Raw genomic sequence first — 25,523 nt, 5'->3', positions numbered from 1 at the left:
ATTCGTCCGTCGTATGGGGACATTAAGCTTTGAGCAGACCCCTAGGTGCTATTCGACAGTAGTAGGCTATGTGCCGGCACCGGGTTTCACCCTCTCCCTACTATCGTATATCATGTCATTAATTTCATCTCATTAACTCCTCTGATGAGGATGACGTCAGGAAGGGCATCCGATCATAAAAACCCGCCACGACAGATTCATCTCACCTCATACCCGACCCCGTAGGGAAACGGGACGAGGGTTGGACAAACATTCAGATACAGATCCCAGAAAACTGTTTACCTTTCTTAAAATCAAACACTTGCACTAATTTTTAATTCTTTTATTTATTATATTTTCATAATATTTATAAAATCAATAGTACAGGATCAGTGCCTTCCTCGACGTCCAATACAGAGAGCAACTGCAACAGAAAGAGGAAACAAACTTCGTTTAATTGTAAAATTCACTGAAGTTTACAGATATTTTGTAAACATGCTAAACATTAATATGCAAAGATTAATTTCGTTCCGCTTCAGCAGATTACATGACAAACTGAAAATAAGTTCAATAATACAGTGAGGATATTTGAACTAAGAACCAAGTGTGCAGCGTTTCTCCAGTCGGCGACACGACAGCCGTCTGCCGAGTTCAATTCACAGGAGGTGCGCGTCTTGAAAGACTACTACTACTACTATTCTCGTTTTCATTCCCACACTGAAGGGGTGGGGCGGGCCATCTAGAGGGTGACGCCCTCGCTCTGGCCAAGAGGTGCGGGCGGTTCAAGGAGATGTGTGGAAAAGGGAAGGTGGGTAAACGAAGTGAGAAATCATAGGGTATGTGTTCGAAGAGGAAAAGTTAGATTGATGGGAAGTAGAATTGTGGAATAGGGAGGTGCATGTGGACGGTTTTAATGTATGACTTAAGAAAGACATGACGGAACTAAAGGAAGAAAAGTTTTAAGCAAGGGGGTGATGAGGGAGTTGAAGAGCAAGGAGATGAAACACCGATGAGAAGGTTACAAGAGAAGTGCGTAAGAGTCGGAAAAGGTCAGCGGGGGACGGTGGTGGCGAAAAGAAGAAATTACCTGGAGGAGGGGGTGGACTAACGGGTTGAGGAGGTGGAACAGGAGGAGGGGTCGGCCGGGGTCGACGACGGATGGTGTAGGTTTGAGAGCGTGCTGGTTGTGAACGAGAAGGCTGCACTCTCTATCGATGACCATAGATGGGGGCTCCGGTGGCAATGAGGCAATGAGGCGCTGGACGTCGACGATAGTCGGGAGGAGGAGACGTACCATATATGTTGGTCCTGAACTGGTCTGAATGCGAAACGCACGACAGGCGGGGATTCCGCGGCGTGAAGTTCTTGTAGGATATCCTGGCTGGGGATGGAAGGGTCGAGTCCACGGATCACACAGCTGGGGAGACTATGATGAGATGTGGATTGCTGTGTGGGCGTTGATGACGGTGGTGCTGCGGCGACGTTGTCTTGAAGCGATGATTGAGGCGATGGCGGCATTGAGTCGGAGGATGCCACGGTGTTGTTATGAGGTGGAGGGGGTTTACCGATGTAGAAGATGTAGAAAGTGGAAGGCAGGAGGTCATAATGGGCGATGGGTGGCTAGTCGTGACAAATGTAGGCGGGATGTGAGAGGAGGACAAATGCGTCGTGGCAGAAGTCGTGCTGGTGATAGTTGTTGTAGGGGAAAGGGAAGAGGAAGTCGATGTGGGTTGTTGCAAGGTTAAGATTGACGGCATGTGGACGACGGGAAGGGTGGTAGGGTCGGCGAAGAGTTGGGCAAGTATAGATCGCGGAGTAGATTCCACGGGGTAGAAGCGGTTATGCACGGATACGCCGGCGTCGATGAGGCGCTGCTGGTCGTCCAACGTTGATATGTAGAGAAGAATCAGTGGAGATGGCAATGAGCTGGTGCCGTCCAATAGCCGGTAGGCGTCATGTATGCGGAAGCCAGCGGAGCGGATGGCGGTGTAGATATCATCTTCGGAGGTGGCTGGAGCAATGTCTAGGATGGCGCAGGTGTACATGGTGACAGCCAACGAGGCGTCAACCTTTGTTTCTGGGGGTCGGCTGGGTAGCAACTATAGATGATGACCACCCGGCCGCAAAAAAAGACGAAGGGATGCGTAGACGTAAGTATAGTCCAATTTGGAGAAGAAAAGCCTGTGCGTGTGTCCCCCGCAGTGGGCTTGAGGATCTCCCGTGAGAGGTGTGTCTCATCCCCTCTTGAAAGAAAGACAAACTTGTTAATGAGGGAGTCGCTATCGATGGACACGTTTGTGAGTTGTGTGTGTTCTGTTTTGTGTAATTGAATCTCGAAATGAGGACCAAGGTTGGAAAAGGGTGAAAGTGCCGAAATATGAAAAATTGTTCCTTATTTATTTATTTATTTATTTATTTATTTATTTATTTATTTATTTATTTATTTATTTATTTATTTATTTATTTATGTAATAAGGGGATGTAGTAGCCGTGCCGCGTATGGTGGTAACTTGTGCATGTGCCCGAGGTCATTAGTTTAGTTGGTAGGAAGTTCGACAGGTAGAGCCAGAGTCCAATGTGCCCAGCTGAGTTTGGTGAGTAAAGGTGAGTGAACCAGCGTCTCGTGCTGCAATTCTTCTGTGCTGTCCATTGTGTCACAGTGCTATCACTCATGTATTTTATAATTTCTGAGCCAATTAATTAAATAAATGAAATTTATAGAAGCTAAATATTGTTATGTAATTATACAAAATGTATTGTATGTAGTATACTTGCACTTCAAAGGCCGTAGGTAATAATTAATTAATTCCTGGTCTCCGTTGGTAGAGAAGAATGAAAGTGCCATTGTGCTCGGGAGCTCTGTTATTGGTGTTTACTCGAAAACATATTTCTGGCATTTTCAACCTTTTCCATCTTTCGTCCTCAAAAGTACAATGGAAAGTACAATGTTACGGTATATGTTTATTACCTCACACCGTGAGGTTCCGCATTTGCCCAGTCAGTCCGTCAAGTCCAAACCTGATTTCAATCAATCAATCAATCAATCAATCAATCAATCAATCAATCAATCAATCAATCAATCAATCAATCAATCAATCAATCAATCAATCAATCAATCAATCAATACTGATCTGCATTTAGGACAGTCGCCCAGGTACCAGATTCCCTATCTGTTGTTTTCCTAGCCTTTTCTTAAATGATTGCAAAGAAATTGGAAATTTATTGAACATCCTCAGTGTAAAAGTCGCAGTTCACACTGTTTATAATAAATTTTAGGCTATAGGAGTGTTCAGTCATAGAAACCCAGAAGAAACATAACATTAGATAACATTGGTCATCGTTTACAAAATTCTCCAAAAGCATCCGTTAGGCATCTTAGTAGGAACTTTTTATGGCTCTGCGCGGTAGGCTACTAAATTGCTTGAGTTAAAACTGTACAAAATAACTGTGACACATGCTCTTCAATCGGGTGATCCTGTACGTAGGCACTCATTTTATCAGTAATGTATACAGTATTAAAATACACCCAGAGCCAATATTTTACTCGGATGAGGCCTGGTTTAGTTCAATTTTTTTGTGAACACTCAAAATAGTCAATATTGGAGCACTGAGAAACTGATTTCGTACATGAAATGCCCCACCATGATGGAACATTACATGTACTGTGTGCCATGATCGGTGAACGAATCATAGGACCTATATGTTTTGGGATACGCAGTTGAATCAGACACGTACGTGGATACTGTTCTAATAGCCCCTTACTGAGCAGATGACAGCGTAACTTGGGTTACGTAGCAATCAACTTGCACTCGGGAATAGTGGGTTCAAACCCCACTGTCAGCAGCCCTGCAGAAGGCTTTCCTACAATCACACCAGACATATACTTTCTTTTATAATGGTTAATCACACGAAAATGTATAGCCTATAGGTCTATATGCATGTAAATTATATTTCAACCAATTTTATTAATTTTGTTGAATTCATTTCAGACTCTATGATTTATCTGGTAATGTGATAATGGAATTCACAAAATCATGTAATAAGCTTGATAATGAACTTCTGGTGAAATCACCGAAGTTTGGCCTCTCTTCGTAGTTATTAAAGTCGATTTCTTATTTATCAAAATGGACACAGTATGGAGCCATTAACCAGACCAAATCATTCCACTACCATATTTGTTCAGGCGTCTCTCAAGGGTCAAGTCTGGACCCTTTGTTTTTTATTGTTCATTAATGATTTGCAACCATAGTTAATCATTCTTGATGTCTTATAATTGCCGATTATATTAAATTGTTTGAAGATATACTAAATAATTATTTACTTGAATTACAGCTAAATATAAATAACTACTAACAATGGAACATTAAAAACAACCTGCATTTCAGCTATAAGAAGTATTTTCTTTTAACATTTTCTAGATAAAGGGACCCTATTTGCTTAATTATTTAATAAATACACAGCCAACTCAGGGAGTACATTGGGTATAATATTTGGTTAATTTAATCAGTGATGGCCCCTCTGTTAATACTCCTACTGAAAAATGACGAACGAAGACTATTAAACATTAGTCACGTCGCAGATAGGTCTTACGGTGACGATGGGATGGGAAAGTGCTAGGAGTGGGAAAGAAGCGACCTTAAATTAAGATACAGCCCCAGAATTTGTCTGGTATCAACAGGGGGAACGACGGAATATCATCTTCAGGGCTGCCGACAGTGGAGTTCGAGCCCACTATCTCCCGAATGTAAGCTCACAGCTGCGTGTACGTAACCGCACGGCCAACTCGTTCGGTATAGGACATTAGAATTTATATTATACATTCCGAAGAATTGAATGACGCTAATAAATTAATTACATTGTTCAATTCGCTGGTTAGAAGTAAACTTGGGTGTGCCTATTTAATTAGGACACCTTATTATCAGTCGCATGTAAGTAAACTTGAAAGACTTTCTATGTTATTAGTGTTTTAAAAACTACCAGCGTTCTTCATATAAGTAGTTACTGGAAGAATGTAAATGCGAGTCCTTATGTACGCAGACGGAAAAAATATACAGTTGTTTAATAACATCATAAATGCGAACCCTCTCCATCCAAAATTTGACACATGAAAAACAATATTCTTGAAAATCACCTTCATATATGTATGAATTAAATTTTCTATGCAAAAATCCTTACAATTTTAGGGAAAAATAAGGAAAATGGAACAGCGATTCCAAAGGGATCGTTGGTGAATATTAAAGAGTTACTTAACAAACTCACAGAAACCGAGCGAGTTGGCCGTGCGATTAGGGCCGCGCGGCTGTGGGCTTGCATTCGCGAGATAGTGGGTTTGAACCCCACTGTCGGCATCCCTGATGATGGTTGTCCGCGGTTTACCATTTTCACATCAGGTAAATGCTGGGGCTGTACGTTAATTAAGGCAACGACCGCTTCCTTCCCATCGTCGCCATAAGACCTACGTAAAGCAAATAGTAATACTTTCTCACCACCTCACAAAAACATGAAATTTAGTTATTCCAATTCGAATAATTAGGCTGGAGAGGGTTTTTGTGTGGCCGAGAATGCAGAACTTCTGAGAAGCATGCATTTCAAAGTCAAATTCTTCAGTGTGGGTGTGCGTCAACCATTTTATTGTACACACTCGCGCACATAAGAACTCGCCCTTTATCAGAATATATGAGACTTACACAAGCAATAGTGATTACATCCCTCTTCATAGGGTTGGTATAAGGAAGGGCATCCAGTCGTAAAACAGGTCCAAATCCATACATGAGATACTGTTCGCACTCGCGACCCCAAAGGTGTGGAAAAAGCGGTAGAAGAAGAAGAAGAAGAAGAAGAAGAAGATATTCTATAGTTTATTTCGATGTATTTATTTTCTTTTTCTAATTTTATGTTTTACTTCTTAAATCCTTTGTGTAAACAATTCATTGTAATTTTGAATTCTGTTGTAATTAGAGCTGTGCTCTGTTACAAACAAAAATAAATAAATAAATAAATAAATAAATAAATAAATAAATAAATAAATAAATAAATAAATAAATAAATAAATAAATAAATAAATAAATAAATAAATATATAAAATAAGAGTTTTGTCTGTACATTGCTCAGAATTTGAAAATAATGGTATTTCTGTATCAGTCATGTCCACAGTAACCAGGAAATGCACTTTTTACTTTTCCTTAATTTCTGTCTGTCTGTATGTATGTATGTGTGTACACGCATCATGAGAAAACGGCTGAAGAGAATTTAATGAAAATCGTTATGTAAAGTCAGGGAATGAGCCACTACAATCTAGGCTATACACCATTTTATTCACATTGAGTAAAATGGTAGTTCAGGGGAAGGCCTACAATTTGATTCTCAAATATTTATATTATTAGTGGTCCTATCGATAAATACTTTAAATTTCCGATCATTTATGTCTTATACATTTTTACCATACCAGCTGTGATAAGAGAGATATTCATGAGTTTGTATTTTTGTTGCCATGTCCATATAAACGCCGAGCCACTATAAAGTGGGTAAATAGAATTTAATGAAAATCGGTGTATAGAGTATGTATAAAGTCGGGGAATAAGGAACTACAGTATAAGCTATGAACAATTTTATTCACCCTGAATGAAATTTTAGTTTAGGGGAAGGCACCTAAAATTTAATTTTTAAATACCTATGTTATTGGTCCTATCGAAAATTGCAACATGAAAGTTATAGAGAATACAATTTTCGATCATTTATGTTTTATTCAGTTTTACCGCACCGACTATGATTTGAGTGGTATTTCAGAATCGGAAGAAAACTAAATGTGAAGGTCTACAATATCGAAAGCGCTTAACATTGATCAACAATAACATTACATTGACCATTGTTTGTTGTTCTTTGTCTCTTATGCTGCCACTCAACTCCGATAGTTGGGATTACTGCTGCGTACCGAGTATAACAGTCTGACTGAATATTGGCGGAAAATAGCTGAGGAGTTAGACAACTTTCTTCTTTAGCATGCCATTCCTCTGGTTCATACATTTTCTGATACTGCTGGTACGTAACACACTGGTTCTTCATATTATTCTAGCTATTCGATCCTACTCTGACGCGCTGTTTTGAATGAACAGTGTGCATACTTAAGGCAGAAGCTCACTTAGTAATAGTAGTGGTAGTAGTAGTAGTAGTAGTAGTATGATCTGGTCTAGAATTACAATTAGGGCTATTCCAAATTATAGCACCACAGTTCACTAAATACCCGTAACCCAAAATTCAACCCAGAAAAAAAACCGTTTCTTGAGAAAAGCTTCTTCCTCTTCACTTTTATTAAAATCTACATTCATTTGATTCCAAATTAGCAGAATTTTCCGCCGCCAGTGTAATGAATTGAGATTTTCCGACTCATCGGGTACTTCTAGGAAACAGATTAGTAAACGGGTATAGTCCTTGCCCTGGGACTCTCCACTATTCGAACCCCGTCGAAAAAAGACGAAGAGTGTTCACGGATCACGGCTATCTGCGGCTTGGTCATTCCAGCTCTGGAACCTTGGATTGTTAGTTCGGCAGCGTAATGCTGTTCGTTAAAAGTGAGAAAATGTGTGGTTTATCATTTTATCGAATATTTCATATGAAAGCATTCGTGCCATTCCTACTGACGTCATTGTAATTACCTATGTTCATTTCAGTTGGAAAAACCACTAAGACAGTCTTTCTGAGAATACAGAAAAAGCAGGTGGAGAGTGAGTGTCTGGCATTATAATGAAAACTCCCCAACCTGATTGTGACTGATGGTAGGCAAGCGGGTCTACCATTACATATGAGAAAAGACGTTTGGTGACTTCCCCGTCGCGTTTCTAGGGTAACGTCAATAGCTATGCAAGTTAATACAATCTTGCTCACAACGTGTACACTACCTAACCTCGAATTCTGTATACAGTGTAAAATTCCGTAGCGAAAAACGGGTAGATCAGCTAGTAGATAAATAAATAAATAAATAAATAAATAAATAAATACATAAATAAATAAATAGAAAGTGCTTTGAGAAGTGAAGCAACACACACCCAATAACAGCCGGGAGATGTGGCTATGAAAGTCCTTAGGAGAATCTCAAATCAAACAATACTGGACAAGAAAGGAAATGACGGCGTTATAGAAGCTTGTCAAGAGAGAGTGTTACGAGAATGAACAAGGAGGGAAGTGGAAGAATAGCAAGAGATGAAAAACTAAAACGCGTCAGTAATGCGTGGCTGAAGTAGTGGTCTATAACTGGTGCGCTCTGCTGAGCTGTTAAAGTTAAATATATATGGGACTGTCATCCGTTCAGTTGCCCTGTATGGTGCAGAGTGTTGTAGAACATGGACTTGCCCTTATGGAAACCAGAATGCTTGGACATCGGGCCTGACACTCCACGTTGACATCCGTCGTAGATGTGGAATTTTACCGATCACAGACAAGATGAGGGAAAGTCGGCTACCATGGTACATCTGTCGCAGAAATAGGGTTGATGATGGAAGTTGCAGGAAAACGATGAGCAGCGATAGCTCGACACCTGAAGATCGTAGGTCTACATATGATCGTGCCAAGAAAGTGGAACCTGCCACACTGCGGGGGGGAAAAAAAAAACATGAAATGAAATGAAATGTCCGCCTCTGTGGTGTAGTGGTTAGCGTGATTAGCTGCCACCCCCGGAGGCCCGGGTTCGATTCCCGGCTCTGCCACGAAATTTGAAAAGTGGTACGAGGGCTGGAACGGGGTCCACTCAGCCTCGGGAGGTCAACTGATTAGAGGTGGGTTCGATTCCCACCTCAGCCATCCTGGAAGTGGTTTTCCGTGGTTTCCCACTTCTCCTCCAGGCGAATGCTGGGATGGTACCGACCTTAAGGCCACGGCCGCCTCCTTCCCCCTTCCTTGCCTATCCCTTCCAATCTTCCCATCCCTCCACAAGGCCCCTGTTCAGCATAGCAGGTGAGGCCGCCTGGGCGAGGTACTGGTCATACTCCCCAGTTGTATCCCCCGACCAAGAGTCTGAAGCTCCAGGACACTGCCCTTGAGGTGGTAGAGGTGGGATCCCTCGCTAAGTCCGAGGGAAAAACCGAACCTGGAGAGTAAACATATGATGATGATGATGATGAAATGAAATGAAATGGCGTATGGCTTTTAGTGCCGGGAGTGTTCGAGGACATTTTCGGCTCGCCAGGTGCACGTTTTTCGATTTGACGTCCGTAGCCTACTTACGCGTCGCGATGAGGATGAAATGATGATGAAGACAACACATACACCCAACCCCTATGCCAGAGAAATTAACCAATAATGGTTAAAATTCACGACCCTGCCGGGAATCGAACCCGGGACCCCTGTGACCAAAGGCCAGCACGCTAACCATTTAGTCATGGAGCCGCACACTGCAGGACGAACGATGAGGAAGAAGACCGAGGACAATGTGTAAAGTCTTTGGGATAAACAGGCCAATACCTCTGTGGTTGTGGGTGCTAGAATATTCACGGTGTCCTCTGCTAGTCGTAAGATTGGAATAAGAAGCTCCAGGGGCTCTCATGTGGGGATCACTGGGTCTGTAGCTGAGTCTCGCAATTCTACCACGTCCTTGTGCCAGGCTCCTCGTTTCCATCCCTCCTATCCAATCTTACTTTGTCAACTCCGGTTCCCTTCCGATCCCGGCTGTATTAACTTCGCGAGCCTTACGAAGTCTTTGGCAACTGTGGTTTCCTTCCGATCCCGGCTGTATTTTCACGAGCCTTACGCAGTCTTTCGTTTTCCACGTCCTTGGCAGCCCTTCGCTTTCTCTTACCGACACCCTCATTCTCCGAAGGACTTCTTCTATTTTTTTCCGTGATTCCTTAGGATTAAGAGAGTATGGTTGCCCCGTTTGAGTCCACCTATAATAATACAGTATTTAATTAGAGTCTGGCTTTTAGTACCGGAAGTGTTCGAGGACATGTTCCGCTCGCCTGGTACAAGTCTTTCTATTCGACTCCCATGGGCGACCTGCGCGTCTGGCTGTCCAGATCATTATGCTGATGCAGAGAGAGGATGAAAACTGGTGTCGGCACGTAGCCTACTAACGGGTCTGCTAGAGGCTTAACGTGCTCATCCTATCATCAACAGCCGAACGACTTCCAGTTGAAACAATAATCATCACTACCGCTAAACAAGTCTAAGACTTATAAGAAAGAAGTGTCCATAGTTGACATAGCCTATATCTATATTTGTTTATTCTTGTTGACGGAAGTATCTGATCTGAATATTGTAAATTATAATAGACGGAACAGAAGGAAACAACCCATAATAATGGACGTATTTACTGTCGGCGCATCTCTGCTGTTGACTGTGAATCTTCCCCAACATTAGAAGGCTACCAAACTTACCGTCCAGAGGTGAAGTGTCCACCGTCACATTGAGCACCAGAAGTTCCTGGATGGCCGTCACGATACAAGGTACGATGCTCAAGATCTGCGCCTCCACTGCAGCCTGCAGCACGAGCAGTGTTAGGACGATGGTTACTAGACTGGCCATGGTGAGCGGTGTGATGTGCTGTGATCGTGTTACAGTGGAATATATACAGTGTACCTGTACAGCGGGGGGCTGTTGTGATAAAAGTCCCTTGCGGAAGTGGCTCACATGAGGCTTACTCATAACCAAGGTGAGTTCTTGGTATCTTGGCTACGTGTCCTGTTGGGTTGTGCCTTAATTGATGGCTTTTTAAAGAATTCGCTAAGAAGAAAGCCATATGTTCCAGTGTCGACTTAAATAATATAATGTAAAAGCTTTTCGGCCTATTGAATACACTAGTTCAGGCGGTTCGTCAGCGGCGTGCTTATAAGTGTCCCGCATGCACTAGTGATGTTTCAAGTAACATTAACTCACTAAAACCCCCAAACCACATAGCACTACAGCCCGTGAAAGGCCTTGGCCTACCAAGCGACCGCTGTTCAGTCCGAAGGCCTGCAGATTAAGAGGTGTCGTGTAGTCAGCACGACGAATCCTCTCGGCCGTTATTCTTGGCTTTCTAGACCGGAGCCGCTATCTCGCCGTCAGATAGCTCCTCAATTCTAATCACGTAGGCTGAGTCGACCTCGAACCAGCCCTCAGGTCCAGGTAAAATTCCCTGACCTGGTCGGGAATTGAACCCGGGGCCTCCGGGTAAGAGGCACGCACGCTACCCCAACACCACGGGACCGGCTAACTCACTGAAGCCTTCAATAAAAATTAATATTGATCTTTATTAATAAATGGAATTCGAATTGCGGCGAAGTATACAATAATATATAACCCTTTCCCACCTGAACAATTTTGGTTGGATTGTTTCTTTTAAAATAGTGTTTTAGGGATTAGTACAAAATTCTGGAAAATAGAAAGAAGCTAAGGGACTTCCTTTTTTTCCATACTATGACGAATATGCCTTCTTTCCACACTCGGAAATGTACGAAAATGAAACTTAACGCTTCACTTTCCAGTTTGCATACACTTTTATTTTAAAAGTGTCTCTGATTGGTTCAAATTTCCCCTCGAGTATTATTTTTCTGAAATTCGCTCCATGTTTATCATTTGTTCACGTATTACTTCATCGACTGTGTAGGTCACGGCCACCTCGATCACGCATCATTTGGGTGCTGATGATTCAAAATAATTTATAATAAAATATTTAATTTGAAATAAGTATACAACGAAACAAATGATACTAAAATTGTTGTTCACCTGCTGCCCACGTTTCCGCAGCAACGATTTATTCATTTATTTATTTATTTATTTATTTATTTATTTATTTATTTATTTATTTATTTATTTATTTATTTATTTATTTATTTATTTATTTGCTGGACGTAGTGGCTTAGACGGTTGAGGCGCTGGCCTTCTGACCACAACTTGGCAGGTTCGATCCTGGCTCAGTCCGGTGGTATTTGAAGGTGCTCAGATACGTCACCCTCATGTCGGTAGATTTACGGGCTCGTAGAAAATGTCTGCGGTACCAAATTTCGGCACCCTGGCGTCTCCGAAAACCGGTAAACGAAGTCAATGGAATGTAAAAGCAATAACATTACTATAATTGTTTACGTTCGGTAATGTGCTCGTGTAATGTCTTGTTGCTGCTGAAGGATATGTTTAAACCTTATTGTTGAAGCGATCTTAAACAACATTTTGCGATACATGCACATTTCACAGACCGCCAGACGGTTCATCAGTGAAGACTTTATCCTCGACATAAACAAACAGCACCGGTAACTCATAACACCTCACGGCACGCCAACCAGTCGGAAGTGACGGTTGCACAAAAGATGTTCTAATTTCTAAAAAATTCTTCCCACGACTTCTTGTTACAATTAACAATTATTTGTTTCACTCTGTTTCTTTCATGTACGTACATTTATCTCTCTGCGTCAGTCCAAATTGGAGCTATTTCTGATACGTCATATTTTTACGTTCATCATTCCATCAAGATGTTCGCTTTTCCACTTCTTTACACGCAGTTGCTCCTAGACATTCCCTGTGTATCTAATGTAGCATCCCTCTATACCTCCCATTCTCTTTCTATATCCTGAACCATTGTTTGGAAATTTTCACTAATTATATCCATGTACTTCTGTCTAATTTCTTCGTCCTGGAGATTATCTACCCTTATTCGTCTGCAGACAGATTTCACTTTCTCTATCCTAGGCCTAGAGATGCTTAGTTCACTGCAGATCAGATAATGGTCCGTACCATCGAACAATCCCCGGAAAACCAGCACATTCCTAACAGATTTCCTGAATTCAAAGTCAGTCAAGATATAGTTTATTATAGATCTGTTGTCTCTAACCTCCCATGCGTAACAGTGAATAGCCGTATGCTGCTAATTCCATACAAGCACAAAGGTCCAGTGAATGCCTTCCATTCCTATTATCTTCCATATCTTCCCCACCTTTATGCATACCTTGTGATATCCTTCCGTTCTATTTCCGTCTCTCACATTGAAAGTGCCCGTTAGCACTGTTATATCCTTGATGTTGAACTTAAGTCACTCGGTGCTTCAAAAACTTGTCAACTTCATCCTCACATGGTGAACGGACTGAGGTAATTCTCGTCCTTATTCCTCTAACTATTAAATGTACCCACATCATTCGCTCATCGTCCTTATTCTTACAAGTATTAAATCTACCCACATCATTCGCTCATTTACGTACCTGCCAGAAACTAGGCTGCGTGGAGTGGTATTTCTGACTTTTTTACAGCTTGCTTTACGTCACACCAACACAGATACTTCTTATGGTGACGATGGATAAGAGAGGACTACGAGTAGGAGGGAAGTGACCGTTGCCTTAATTAAGGTATAACCCCAGCATTTGCCTGGTGTGAAAATGGGAAACCACAGAAAACCATCTTCTGGGCTACTGATAGTATAACTTAATTAAGACCACGGCCGCTTCCTTCCCACGTCAGTCTATACACCATGTAAGGGTGCGGATGAGGATGTGCTCTGCGGGTTCTATCATATAAGAAATTCTATTTCTGAAATAAATTAATACGTTTTTCCGTAGGTGAATAACTACCACGGAACAAAATCTTCCCGGCTGTATGGAAGAAGCAGTTGACTTCTTCACTTGATAATGACATTTCTTGCCAGACGGCACTACGAACGACACCGCTGGTCAACAAAGTTGCACGGGTGTTGATAATTCTGTTCGATTCCACTCTGCTAATCGAAAAAAATGTTCTGGGAAGAGAATCCGGTTCGGTTTGTTTCGTTTCGAGATGATTCGACTAGTGACGATTGCTGCCTTTATCTCACATTTAAACACACGGTAAGAGCAAATTCTTTCACTTCCATTCCACTAGGTGGGAGCCGCCCTTAAGATTAAGATTAAAGACTAATCTGGAGTCTGAGACTTTATTGATGTGTGCTTCTATTTAATGAAATAAACGAGCCTTTGCAATTGATAATATTATTGGTATAAGTGTCAAAATTCCTCCCAAAAGTTACGAATTTTTGTATGCTGAGTAGGGTTGCCAAGGGTTCCGTGTTATACGGGATTTCCCGTTTTTGAAGGTCTAAAGTAGTATTCCGTTTTAACAGCATACGGGACGCCCTTTTTCCCCATATTTAACCACTTCACTTGTGCTATGGCTAAAATGATCTCTTTACAGTACCATTTACCGGTCCTGTATTTCAGTGCTTTATTCTGCATCTAGCGGTTCTGCGCCATGATCGAAACGCGTTGTCGGCGAGCGAGCCGCTGACGCCGAACCCAAGGCTGGGACTCGCGGGAGCGAGGTACAGAGACATCTGGTTTATGTCAACGAAACAATTAACGAAACCCTGCGTTCTTTCCTTTTCAAATGTTTTGAACAGAAATTATTAAAACTGGCAGTCTGTGTTGTAGCATGAACTCAAAATGGGTGATTTTTTTCTCTAAAGTTAATTTAGATTCTACTCCAAACTCATATATTAATATACTAAAAGTTCAGAGTATACCTGGTTCGATTGTATATGCTGAAAGAGTTTTCTCAATTCTTAAAATAAAATGTAATAATGAAAGGAATATAAAGTCAGAAATTCAAGTCTTACTTCATTTTGTTCAGAGTCGTCAGAAATTTCATCACTTGTTTAAAGGGGATTCAGCATTATTGAAGAAGGCTAAAAGTGAAGAATAATATGGGTTTTACACTTAGTGTATAGAAAATGATACAGCAAAATACTGTAATAAAGTTTGGGCCTGCAATGTCATTATAGTACAGTAATTTATATCTCACTGTTTTCTAGAGCAAATATCGTTATGCCTTGTCGACATGACCTGTCCTTATTGGCATGTCAGATATCTGGCAACCCTAATGCTGAGCTGTGTTAATATATATATTAAAAGTGTTTGCCAAAAAACAGATTTGACAAATCCGTCCCTCCGTTCTACTGGATCGATTTTTGTTTTATTCAATTACCTGCCGATGAATCATGAGTCATTGATAGATATCTAAATTCAAATCATTAAATGTGTGATAATTGCAGGCGAAGGCTTACCCTAACCCGCAATACATTCTGTACTTATCAGTTTGCTAAGCGACTAACACTTTCATTAAAATTCTGATACATGATTTTCATCTTTAGTAATGTCCGACTCGTTGGCTGAATGGTCAGCGTACTGGCCTTCTGTCCAGAGGGTCCCGGGTTCGATTGCCGGCCGGGTCGGGAATTTTAACCTTCAATGGTTAATTCCATTGGCCCGGGGACTGGGTGTTTGTGCTGTCCCCAACATCCCTGCAACTCACACACCACACATAACACTATCCTCCACCACAATAACACATGGAAGATGCCGCCCACCCTTATCGGAGGGTCTGCCTTACAAGGGCTGCACTCGGTTAGAAATAGCCACACGAAATTATTATTATCTTTAGTAATGTCACTAGCAAATGTACCCGTGCTTCGCTGCGGTATTCTACATTGTATTCGGATATCGAAGTAAATTACTGTACATGCAGTGAATAAGATTGTTTAAAATTCCATGTCTCTTAGCGTTATCCGAGAAACAACATAGGGAGGTCCACATACGTTGTTTTCAATGTAAAGTGCGAGTTGCGGAGTTGTGACAATAACGGCAGGTGCACTTGCCTACTGCCATTGGCAATCGAGTTGGGAATTTTCATTATAATGGCGGGCCCCATTGTCTGATGCGCGGTCACAATCGATTTGGGGGGAGTTTTCGTTGCAATGGGAGGCCCCATTTCCTTCTTCCAGAGAGATAACAATTGAAGAATTTTTATAATAATGGCAGGAACCTTCCTTACTGCCAATCAAAATTGAGTTGTGCTGTTATCAATATAATGACAGGTCCCTTCTCCTAATGCCAGTCAGCTTACTGCCAGTTTCACAGAGTTGGTGAGTTTCCATTATAATAGCAGGCCTAACGTCATTCACTTTTTAGATGGATAAATTTGTTTATAATGGCGGGCACCATTGCCTACTGCCAAGCACAATCGGGTAAAGGAGTCTTAAAAAAAGCTGCATGCTCCCTAGCCTTCTGCCAGTCAAATCGAGAAGGAAATTATTCATAACAATGGTACACAGGAGTTGGAGAAGGACCCCATTCATACCATCAATTAAAGTCGGTGTGGGGAGTACTGATTACAATTGCAGACGCCCTCCTGCTGAGAGTCATTATCCATTTGTAATGTAATAATTACAAAGGCACATACACCCTTTCTAGATCGCTACAAATCGACTTCAGTGAATAAATACAGATCGACATATATAAAAGTATATGCATTTTTACCTTAATTTAAAGATTAACTGCTCTAAACGGTGCGTTGTATCAACAAACGGATTGTACGATGAGACGCCACATATAACGGTCTAAATGGCTGCTCATCTGATACGTTATCGTATCCATAAAATAGGTAAGATTGAGTTAGAAACGTTGAATAGGGTGAAATTTTGGTAAGGTTTTCTCACATTGCATTATTTTTCGGATATATATGTGACAGCTACAAACATAGAATTTGGCTCACATATAGCTACTGAGTGGGCAAATGTTCGCGTGGAATTTTATGATCCTGTCTCGCGGACAAGTGAATCAAACTACCAATTACACGTGTAAAAAGTGCAACATTTTCGTACAATCCAGAAATAGAGCCAACTTTAACGTATAAGGGATAGAGGTACGACAAAATGTCATAGGACTAAATTTGTAGATCACTCCAAATTGAACGCAGATTGTGCCATCCGTTCAGTGAGACGACTTACCGTTTAACCACCAAATACCTCGAAAGGAAGGTCTGAACCGTCATTAAGATTGCCTCGATATTTTAATATTTTTCGGGGGTAAAAATGATAAATTCAAACACCTCGTAATGTTTCAGTCGGCTGCAGGCTAAAAGCTATAATTTTGCCGAATTTCAATTTTCTAGCTCGTCTGGCAGATTGTGCCGCCACCTTGGGGGAGGAGGTTAAAAATGAGGACTTTAGGGAAACTTTTAAGCCCATGAAATCTATAGGTTATCGTTTTGGATAAATATATCCGACAGCGTTCTTATGCTGAGCCCCAAATTTGAGACTGCCAGCGAGGCCCCCTCTGGGTATTTCGAAAATGTTCGATTCTTCTAGGGATCCTTAAGTCACCACCTTCTCTGGTACCAAGTTTTAAGTTTATAAGATGCCTGTAAGTGCCTCATTAATTCACTTCTATTTTAATGTTTATACGTTCCATTTATTAGTATGGATCATATTTAACCCCCTTCCCTAGGGGTTTTATATTTGTACGCCTCTCACCTCAAAGCTGGCCGAACTTCTACTTTAAAAATATCCGGAGAGTCACTATTCATCTCAGCGATTCCGAAATATATGGATTCGATACTATTTTCGATTCTTTTTATATATCAGTCCCCACTCGCGCCTTCCCGACTCCAAAGGGGGCTGAAGCAGGAGTTGAAAAAATCCGCAGTGTTACTATTCATCTCAGTGACCCCGAAATCAATGGATTCGACACTATTTTTGATTCATTTTACATATAACCCCCTGACCCTCCACTCCTTAGGGTGCTAGGGATGGCTTACCACCACAGTGCTCGTCTCCAGATAGTAAGTTATGAGTGTACCAAGTTTCGTAGATTTTGCTCCTGTGGTTTAGGAGATATGTCATTTACATACATACATACATACATACATGCAAACATTCATGTATATATAGATTGCATGCAGGCATGGTTGATTACTACCTGTCAAGTCAGAAAGTGTACTCTTCCTGTGATCACGGAAGAATACTATTCCCTGGTATATACTCTTTGATTCTCTAACCTTTCCCAGCTTCCAAATATATTCAACAGATGGCAGAGCGTTCCTAATAACTTGCCATCTATTTAGAGAAAAATATCTACGTACAAACAGACCCCATCATGTCATACGCCTTACATATTATCGGGAACACATATCGAAGGATAAGCTAGGTACACTAGAAAGAGTGAAGTTCATCTATCTTTAAAATGTTCTCTGTCTGGCTAAAACGCTCCTTCGAGAGCTCCTATGAGCTCACAAGAGAACCGTTCTATGTAGAAGAACTGCGATTAAAAATACCATTGCCTTGAAAAATGAAAATGAAAACCTACAACCTGTTTTCCAGTCTTTGACCGGGTCAGGGATGTAGGCTGTTATTACAGTGGGGTCGCCAATCCCAAGGTGATTTTAATGACTGATAAATACTATGAAATGATAATGGAGAGTGTTGCTGGAATGAAAGATGACAGGGAAAACCGGAGTACCCGGAGAAAAACCTGTCCCGCCTCCGCTTTGTCCAGCACAAATCTCACATGGAGTGACCGGGATCTGAACCACGGTATCCAGCGGTGAGAGGCCGACGCGCTGCCGTCTGAGCCACGGAGGCTCCTACCATTCCCTTCTACGGTACAATACCAATCTTTACATCAAGAACTACAGGATGAAAAGGCGATTATATAGATATATTTTTATCAAACAGGCGGCATGATGACATCACAATGGATGAATTAGGAATACGATTTGTGGCAAACCATAACGCGCTTCTTATTAAATGTTCATAAACCATTTTCCATTGAAAAGGGCAGGTAAAACAATATGACTACGACATAGACGAGTTATCTGACCTGTTTATAACGAATGCTGCGGAGAAGTACGGGTCCTCTAGTTGCACTGTAAATATATTTCGTTCATTACGTGGCAGGGAGGTGATGGAATTCACAATTTGCCACGAGTGTTTTACCAGAGAATGGTTCGAGTGACATCATCAGGAAAAGCAGAATATCAAGTACGTTTTACTGACTCGAGCAAGAACAACCTAGCACATTCCCAGCAGTGATATCATGCCAGGGTTTTCGGAATGAAATGATACTGTAGTACAATGCTTATTCTTCTCCGCGTGCAGTCCTAATGGCTTAGAGGTGATAACTTGTCGCTATAAAAGAGCGCAATTTCCGTCTCGGAGTCACTCACTGCTACCATGGCCTCCTACTGCTACTACTACGTCTGCTTGTTGGTGGTGGCCCTGGCTGTGGCAGTCAATAGTCAGACAATAGCAGCGGTGGACCATCTGCTGCAATGTATCCTGGGCATTCCGCTAATAGAGACGCTGCTGGGAAACATCACCAGGACGGACTGTAAGTAGCTGAATAAATGTTGCTCCTACAAACTTCGTTTTCAACTCCGAAAAATAAAGGTGCATTTTCCTGTGTGATCCTACAGAAGGCGATTGGAAGTTAGGGGAGGAGGGACAAGAAGCAACATGTATATTAAAATGTATCGGTACCGCTAGTGTAGTCGTCAATCTAGCTGTGGGTGAACGGTGTACACCGGGAGTTGCGTAATAGCCCTCAGAATAGCCAGGAAACCAAGGGTCCTCGTTCCTCCCCTGGAAAACTCCTCATAATCGAGAAAAAGTTGGCGAGTTTTGAGGCCCTTTGCATGTAACTTCAATTACAAAATACTACGTGACATTGATGCATTTTTATTACCATTGCTGATATAAAGTTATCAAATTCATTCTTACCATCGTCAAACTATTCATCATCATCATCATCTACTAAAGCAAGGCTTTGTCTTTATAGCCACCTCTGACGATCTTCTGTTAGCCTCTTTATGTTGCTATATGAACCACATACCAGTTTACCGACGGAGTTCTTGATGTATGACATCTTCGGTCGTCCGCTGGGTCTCTTTCCCAGTACTTTGCCTTCAATGATGGTTTGCAGAAGAGAGTCATGTCTCAGTACGTGTCCAAGAACTTTGTTTTCCTGTTCTTTATCGTATTGAATGAACTTCGATCCCCTTTTACGTTCTTTAAAACAAGGTCATTTATTTCTTTATCCATCCAACTTGCTTTTGTAATTCTTATCTAAAATCACATTTCTGTAGCCTCAAGTTTATTTTAACCCTGTTTCCCTCTGCAGGTTTCGCATCCATGCAGTAGCATACTCCAGCAAATTTCTTGAGAAATGATTTTCTGGTCTCCAAACTAACGAGGGAACGGTACGAAGTCGGACGGCGAATTTCGATTTGATTTTTACATATTCGTGAAGGTCTTTTTAAGCTGAAACAGGTAGTGGAAGTCTAATTTTTCGCTGGTCTTTTTTAAGGGGCCATTTGGGGGCTCAAATTTGGCGGTGCGCGCAGTGAATTGTACAGTACATGCTGGCACACGTCAGCGCTCACGGCCAGCGGCTGCTCTGCCTCGCCTTCCCTCTCCACTCCTTCGGTTCTCCTCTGTCCCCCGCCACATACGGCTGACAACAGTTCCGTATATGAGACGGCGAGTCCTATTCTATTCGCTCAAGTTCTCCAGGATATCGCATTGGATTCTTTACTTTGTTATGGCCGCTTGCAACATTATAGCAGCTCTTATTAATGCCTACGGTGTTAATATTCAGGAAGCTGCAGAGCTTTGTGATGAAGAGCAAATCATGTATATACAAATAAAGACAACGTTTGATGCAATTTTGGAGGGAAAATGGGAATTTATTCAGGAGGAAGAAGCCGTTTAGGTTGATTCAGAAGAGGAAGATGGCGTTGAGGAGGGGACAACAACACTGAAAAAACGCAAACACGGAGGTGAGTTTAATGAAGATAACAAGTCCTGTGATGGCCGAGGAAGACCCTGTAAGTCAGTGGAAGATTATGATTCCGAAACATTGTTGGACATGTATCAAAAAATAAAGGAAGGAGGACCTATGTACGCTGTACGGATGTATAAGAAGACTCGGACACAAATTTATGGAATCGTCAACCACGTTGAACACAATGGAGAAATTAGGAAATGTGCGATGGTTCGAGCTTATGTGAAAGAAAGTGCACCAAGACAAGGATGCGTTATTTATATTTCACAAAATCGGACATTGAGCGTTGGATTGGTGAGGGTAGAGAGTTGTATTGCCCCAAACATTCTCTCCAAAGCGAGTCATACTTGACAAACCTTAAAGGGCGTTTGAAAATTCGGTTCCGAAAAGTAACCAAACTAGTCAGTAAAACATTTAAAACAGACGAAGAAGTACGACACGAAGTGGCTAAAACGTTTCTAACATTCATTAATGAATTGCAAGAAAAGAAAGAGATCCCGGATGCCAATATCTGGAATTCGGACCAGTCCCGATTTGAGTACGAAATGGCAACAAAGAGGAGTTATGACCTTCGTGGTGTGAACGACGTTCTTGATACGCTTGTTTGCCAAAATAGTTGTACGCACTCCCACACAGTGCAATATCACATTTCTAAAGCTGGAGAAATGGGACATTTGTTCTTGATCGTTTTCCAAGAAATTAATGGAAAGTTTGGACCTAGAGTACAAGAAAGTATCAAAACCTACATGGATGCCTTTAAATATGTCGTAATTGATTGTTCATCTTCCGGTAAAATGGGGAAAGGGCATGTACGTGACTGGTTTCAAAACGTTTTCCATCCGCAATTACAGGAAGATGGAAGAAATCTTCTTCTCATATATTCATTCAGTGGCCAGGGCAAAAATGCACAACTTGAATCCCTGACGAACAAACATGTACAAATTGAATACATACCGAAAGGAACTACGTATCTTTGCCAGCCGTGTGATCTTGGACTCTTCCGACAACTAAAATGTTTAGTCCGTCAAATGGAAAACATTTGCCGAGTAAGGAATTTACACGGCAGGTCAAAATTAAAACCCTAAAACAGACTTTTCATTATAACTAGTCAAATACTAGCGCATAACCAATTACAAGCTTATTGTTTTGTACCAATGCTGCAATATGCTTGGAAAGCGGGTAGTTATTTCATTACTGACAATATACCACAATTTCATACTGTCTCACAAACGAATTTTTATGATTTAACTCATAAAAGATGTGCTGGAAATTATTGTACCAATTTTTCATTTATAAGGTGCGCACATTGCTATCTTGTGTTTTGTTATTCACATTTTGTGTTAGATTTTCACTATCATGCCATGAACAATGAACCAATGCCAGACTGTGTTAGAATAAAGTCATTTCTTGAACACTTTGAATGTCATGATGATGCAGATGATATTTGATTGCGTATTATTTGTATGTTAAGTAGTGATTTGTAAACAATTTTTATTGTTTATTTATTCCATAATGAATTCATCTTTGTAAATAAAATGTCCCAACTAACGTCGGTCTTCACCCACAATCCCCTGTACACAACTGTTGTCAGCCGTGTGTGGTGAGGGACAGAGGAGAACCGAAGGAGCGGAGAGGGAAGACGGGGCAAGACAGCCGCTGGCTGTAAGCGCTGACGTGTGCCGGCATGTACTCTACAATTCATTGCGCGCACCGCCAACTTTCAGCTCCCAAATGGCCCCTTAAAAAGGACCAGCGAAAAATTAGACTTTCACTACCTGTTTCAGCTTAAAAAGAACTTCATGAATATGTAAAAATCAAATCGAAATTCGCCGTCCGACTTCGTACCGTTCCCTCGTAAGGTGATTCTCTAGTAATAAGGTTTTCTTATTTCGGAAGGCTTGTTAGGCCACCAATAGTCTTTTCTTGTATTGCGAAAGAAACCTGTTATCAGAGGTAATTGCACTACGCAGATAGATAAATGCTGTGACTTGTTCTATCGGTGCGTTATTTCATTTTAAGTGTTTTCTACCTGTAGGTTTCTTTTCGTCTATTATCAGGAATTTTGTTTCCTTTATATTACATTTTTCTAAGGACTTGTTGAATGTTCTTAGCATCTCACTCCTATCCTTTTCCGAATTAGCTAAGATTGCAATGTCATCTGCAGAGCGGATACTGTGCACCTGAATATTATTAAAATTCACCCTTTCATTTCTCTAATTTCATTCTATTCAACATACAGAATGTATCTTGTTCTGATTAGTTCACATTGTTCATACTTACAACCGCAGAACTATAAGACAATTCCGTTGGTATAACAATTAAATATTTATTTAACTTGTTTATTACTCGCAAGAATAGTTCTTCACAAAAATAATAATAATAATTAAATCAGCTATTTGAAAATTTACACAATTATCTGCTTCAAAACTGTGGTCATATTCATTTATTTATTTATTTAAAATGGTCGCCATTTACATCAATACTGATGTTATTTCAGTTCACAAAACAAAATATCTAATTATTTATTGTGCATAAAGGGTAATTTCCGGTTTCCTCAGGTTTCTTTAAAAATAAAAAGGTACTGCAGGTATTTTTGCTCAAACACGTCACCTCCCTCCCCCCTCCACTATACTATTTATCGGTATATAAATTAATGACGACAGCCAGACAACGTCCCTGGTGTCCGTCCGTCGTCGGATGGGGCTGTTAAGCCTTGAACAGACCCCTTGATGCTATTCAACAGGAGTAGTCAATATGTCGGCACCGGGTTTCGTACTTTCCCTTCCAACTATCATACACAGGGTCATTCATTTCGTTTTATAACTCCTCGGACGAAGTTGACGTCAGGAAGGGCGTCCGGTCGTAACATCTCACTATGAAGATTCACCTTACTTCATATCGAGTGCGTGGAGAAAACGGGGTAAGGGCTGGACATACTCAGTAGCGTAGCCAGGATTGGCCAATAGTGGGAGGGGGGCTACAAAATGATGATAGAACGCAGTGAAGGTGCGTGTGCGTGTGTGGTGCGCGACTCAAGTGAGTTATGTCGATATTCGGATTGCAGTACAAAATCATACATTAAAATATCTGTACCTGAGAGCCAAACCAACGAACGTCACATTTTAGTCATTTTACAAGGAGAGGAAAAACGTCAGTTGAAGAGCATTTTTGCTGCATTGCGACTTATGCAATAAATGTTCAACATTGTTCTTGATATATTTTGTGCAGTTTGATCACTGAACACATTCACTAATATAATTTACATTTACAATTCTTAATTATTATTTTATTGCCATAAAAATAAAATGTCAGTTTCACAAGTTTCACAAAATATGACTTACGTTGATTTGGCTCTCAGGTATGGATATAGAACAAGGTCGGTAGAGGCAGAGTGGGCTTCGGCCCATAAGTGGTTACGGCTGGTCCATGGTCCAACAGCTCTGCACTCTGACCGACCAACCGAGCAGAGGCGGGGTGGCCACTACTCTACCGTGCCTCTGCATTCGGGAGACGGGATAGGGCTGGACCTCACGGGTGGCCCCAACCGTTGGCTGTCTTGAGAATGGTTTTCCTTCCGTGCTTTTCCATTCTCTCGCACTAAGGCGAATGCCGGGGCACGTAGTATAGGCCACGGCCGCCAACTCCCTCAGCTTCTCGGCGCATTTCCTTCACCGTGTAATTTTGGTAGTTCTAGTAGAACAAGAACAATACGATGAAGGTGCAGCTAGTGGTATCTTCAGTTTACAATCTACGAGTAAAAGCCAATTTTCCACGCATCTTAAGATTCAACAGATCTGTTGGTTTTTAATTATATCCCTGAATGTTTATTTAGTTTATTGCCAGTTTATGTTTATTTTCTTTTTGTAAATATTCCATGAAGGTGGATTCTAACCTCCAGTAAACCCCGCTTGGCTTCGTCCTTGGACATACACCTTATATTAAATGTTCTTCCGACAGTCAACTATTTACAAAATATTATGAATGAACTATTAGAGATAGGACATTGATTACCTACATTCTTTTACTGTATAGAATACAATAATAACCGTCTTACAAATTTACTTATCAACATGATTTGGGAACACATTTATTAATTATCACATTCTTCCTCACAGTAAATATGTAAATCTTAAAGTCACTGCGTTTCTTTCTGTAGGATAATTCCACGCAGGTAAATTTATTTGTTCAATTAGCACGCAATTCACTGCTCCAAAGAAAAAAAGAAAACTCACATTTATTCAACCCAAAATTAAAAGCATTGATGTATTACTTTTTCTTTTCGAATAAATCAAACTAACACTGATGATTAACTCAATATATTGTGAACATTCCACATGATTAATCTATCATTAAAAAACTGAAAAACATATTTTTTACAAAGTCTTGATTGGCACCTTTTTCCTGTATTTTAAAATATTTGAAATTTAACAAATCAAGTTCACTTCAACGTGGACTGTTCCTTGTGTTCAAACTTGGATATTTTGATAAACTCTCCAGCAACATTATAAGCTTATAATACGACTATGGACTAAAATCTTATTTCCCCGAATGTTTCTAAAAATTACATAGTATTTCGATGTTGAGTGACATATAGGGACATTTTCTAATTCCTCACTCTGATTTGTTTGTTTACAGTGCAGATCTGCCTGGGCGTTGACTCCTGAGTGCGAACGAGAGAGACCATCGACCATGACTGAACGTGCAATGTATAAATAAATGTTAATACATTCAAGTAATCTCTGAGATATGTGATTTTCTTCCCCACCTCCTAAAGCAGGGATGGCGAACCTATGACACGCGTGCCACTAGATGACACGCGAACACGACTTCAGTGGCACGTCAGACAACATACTAACATGTTTTAATGTTTTTAACATGCAATAAATAGGTCTAAAATCTACCAACAGAGCATAACGCTTTAATAAAGAAGTATGTCACAATTAATTTTATGGCCATACTTTGTACACATTTTATTAGGTTAAAGCAATAAAAATATACTTTTTT

The 25,523-nt window shown here is 40.9% G+C and overlaps 2 long non-coding RNA genes across 2 annotated transcripts; one reads left to right on the top strand and one right to left on the bottom strand.

Moving 5' to 3' along the window:
* Positions 1–307: 307 nt before the first annotated feature.
* Positions 308–10,504, bottom strand: LOC136876879 (uncharacterized). The gene is made up of 2 exons (XR_010860679.2): positions 10,344–10,504; positions 308–403 (listed from the first exon to the last, which is right to left on the bottom strand). It is a non-coding gene; the product is annotated as an uncharacterized lncRNA (long non-coding RNA).
* Positions 10,505–18,927: 8,423 nt separating this feature from the next.
* On the top strand, positions 18,928–25,264 carry LOC136876878 (uncharacterized). Its single transcript, XR_010860678.2, has 2 exons — positions 18,928–19,067; positions 25,155–25,264. It is a non-coding gene; the product is annotated as an uncharacterized lncRNA (long non-coding RNA).
* The last annotated feature ends 259 nt before the right edge of the window (positions 25,265–25,523 follow it).

This window comes from Anabrus simplex, chromosome 7 (genome assembly GCF_040414725.1).
Source record: "Anabrus simplex isolate iqAnaSimp1 chromosome 7, ASM4041472v1, whole genome shotgun sequence".
In the NCBI taxonomy this organism is placed as follows: Eukaryota; Metazoa; Arthropoda; class Insecta; order Orthoptera; family Tettigoniidae; genus Anabrus; species Anabrus simplex.
Note: the sequence above shows the minus strand (reverse complement) of the source record. Positions and strands in the feature narration are given on the sequence as shown.